The sequence below is a fragment of the Syzygium oleosum genome, unplaced genomic scaffold, assembly GCF_021117445.2.
Source record: "Syzygium oleosum isolate NSW1041296 unplaced genomic scaffold, Sole_v2.1 Sole_v2.19, whole genome shotgun sequence".
NCBI lineage: Eukaryota > Viridiplantae > Streptophyta > Magnoliopsida > Myrtales > Myrtaceae > Syzygium > Syzygium oleosum.
This window is the reverse complement of record NW_026607503.1, coordinates 1,705,005-1,708,151: the sequence shown is the minus strand read 5'-3', so window position 1 is coordinate 1,708,151 and position 3,147 is coordinate 1,705,005. Positions and strand designations below refer to the sequence as shown.

The window sequence follows — 3,147 nt, the reverse complement described above, 5'->3', positions numbered from 1 at the left end:
AAAAAAACCTTAAGCAATTTCAAAATCGAGGTTCCATATATTTCTCGAATATATTGAATCAGATAATATTCGAGACCGCTTTCTCATTAGAACTAATCTTTTAATTAATTTGTGATGCCAAGATATTCTATAAATCTTTCCACAAAAAAAAAAGAAAAAGAAAGAAGAAATACACACACATATAGAAACAGGAGCAGTTGACCAACTCAAATAATCGGAGGAAGAGACCCGGGGGGGAGAAACATGCCCTCGTTGTCTGCAAGTCCAAGAAATGAAAGTTCAATGCCGACTGGCTGTCCAATCGTCCTGGCCTATCCACCAATTAGCTTTTTGAAAAGTGATGTATAAAGCGCGGACCCCGGAGAAGCCCCAATTCCAGTATGGCGACATCGAGATCCATGAAAAAATCAACTAAGTTGTGGCAATCATGCACAATGGTCCCTCCAATCGACAGTGATACATCCGTGTTTTGATTTTGTGGCCTAAAGATCTCCTCTACAAACCGCAAGTGGGATCAGGGAAAAAGATATGATTGGTGTTGAAGGGGTAAATTTGGACTAAGATGTGGATTTATGAGTTGGGTTGATGCAAAAATCACTCAATCGCCAAAGATTGTGTTAAAAAAATTTCTAGGGAGCAATGTCAAAGAAAAAATTATTCCATGAAAGCTAAAGTGAGAGCTCTCAAAACACAACTGAAACGTGTGAAAAAAGATGCGGCAAAACTCCACCATTAACGGACACTACTAGAAGAGTATTATGTAACTAGTAATCTACTAGCAGAAGGACATGCCCACTAGTTAAAAAGAATGGTTGTTGTAATCTACATGGGTATTTCACTTGGTAAATAGATTATTTCGTTAGTATGTTATAAATACACGTTGTTACTCGTCAAATCTCAAACAAATGTTAATAATTGACTAGGAATTTATAGTATTAAAATAATTATTTAGTTCGTAAGTTATAACCGTTAACCGACACTACGAGTAAAGTAGGTAAGCAAATCGTGTTCTTGTAGCAAAAAAACAGTCTACTTGGAAAATTCAAAGACAATTGGTAATCTAATAATGGATTTAAGCAAGTTAAAATTATTATTTCTTTGTTAAATCACAGACAATTGACTGGATCAATAAGTTATCAATCAATTTTTACCTACAAAAAATATTTCAAATTCACTATCGGTTATTCAAATTTACCATACGCAGAACAAATTTCTGTTCTGTGGCGCTCTTTGACATCGCCTAAGCCGACAAATGTGTTTCACCTCATATCGTGCGATAATTGAGCTGGGAATAATATGGGGTCTGTGGTCCCTCTTCGCCTGTATAAAGCAGTGACCAAAAAATGAAAAACTAACACCCACTAGCTGCAAAAAGATTAGTGCTTCGCAATCATCTGCTTGTTTCGATTCTTACTCAAACATCAATGGCACACCAGCAATTTTCTTCGCGGTCCGCCATAGTAGGCAGTAAAGAACATGACCGGGAGGCCATTGACGAACTAGTTGCTTCACTGCCCCAAAGGAAAGGCGTGATTCGTCCTTTCCACTCCCTCTACCAAAACTTCTGGTGCCCAACCGACGTGCTTCCCAACGTGATCGCGTTTCAGCGGCACTTCCAAGCCAAACACAAGGACATTGTCCTGGCCTCTCAGCCCAAATCAGGGACCACCTGGCTAGTGGCCTTAGTGTTCTCCGTCGCTAACCGTTCCCGCTTCGGCATCTCCAACACGCCCTTGCTCACTTCGAACCCCCATGTCCTCGTCCCTAGTTTTGAGTTGCAAGTGTACGGAAGCAACCCGAGGCCCAACCTTGATAGCCTGGCAGAGCCAAGGCTCTTCCAAACGCACATCCCTTACCCATCCTTGCCGGAGTGTATCAAGCAGTCGGACTGCCGGATCATTTACATTTGAGGAAACCCATTAGACGTTGTGGTTTCGTCTTGGCACTTGTCCCTCGAGGTTGCGCAGTCGAATGACCAGCCGAAGTGGTCCTTGGAAGAACATTTCGAGATCTATTGCCAAGGGAAAATATCATTCGGGCCCTTTTGGGATCAAATGACGAGCTATTGGAAGGAGAGCTTGGACAGGCCACACAAGGTGTTGTTCCTCAAGTATGAGGACTTGAAGGAAGATATTGTAGGGCAGCTGAAGAAGGTGGCCGAGTTTGTGGGGCTTCCCTTCACTGAAGAGGAAGAGGAGGGAGGTATGATTGAAGAGATAGCCAAAATGTGTAGCTTAAAGACCCTCAAGGACCTGGAGGTCAACAAATCCGGCAAACTACCAGCTAAGAATATCAAGCTTGAGAACAGAACCTTTTTCAGGAAAGGCGAGGTGGGTGATTGGGTTAAGCATCTCACTCCTTCCATGGTGGATCGCCTCAATAGCATCATGCAAGAGAAGATGAGCCCCTTTGGATTGGAGTTCAAAACAAGTTGAGTGTTAATTAATTTCACTTTTCTCTATGTGTGTCATTAGAAATAAATGAAATTAATAATGGAAGGATTTGCAATCCTCCTTATTGGTGTAGTGTAGAGAACTCAAGGTTGAGAAGAGAAGTTTATCAGGAAAGGTGAGTTGGGTGATTGGATTAACCATCTCACTCCTCCTATGGTGGATCGCCTCAATAGTATCATGCAAGAGAAGATGAGCCCTTTTGGGTTGCAGTTCGACACATGTTGAACATGTCGGTTGCTTTCGACCCTTCTTTCTCTATGTATAAGTAGAAATAATTGAAAGCTAAATCGAATGGTTTTCGCAGTCAGCTTCTCATGTCGTGCTTCTCCTTATTATTTGGTTAGTGTAGAGAAAGAAAAAGAATCATTCCCAATTGCACTAAAGAAACCCTGACTTTCTCTGGGCTAAAGACCAAACAATTATGAGATGCTGATCAATCGCATTCTTTTGTTCAATTAAAACTTTTCTGATCTGCAATCTTAATATTGAAACTGCTGATCTCTATGTCTTGTGTCCCAAAATCACAACATCGACAAACAAAAAACTGTGAATATTTGACAAACAAGAATCGCATTATATGAGCAAGGACGGTTCTACTGATCTATTTAAAAAGAATAGCATTTTTTTCCATGCTGGTAAATATTTGAAAATGTTAGTGTGAAACAACTGTTGGTAATACCGATCACCTAATTTT

The 3,147-nt window shown here is 40.7% G+C and overlaps 1 pseudogene; it reads left to right on the top strand.

Annotated features, from left to right (window-relative positions):
* The first annotated feature begins 1,312 nt into the window (after positions 1 to 1,312).
* On the top strand, positions 1,313 to 2,766 carry LOC130140496 (cytosolic sulfotransferase 15-like; annotated as a pseudogene).
* The last annotated feature ends 381 nt before the right edge of the window (positions 2,767 to 3,147 follow it).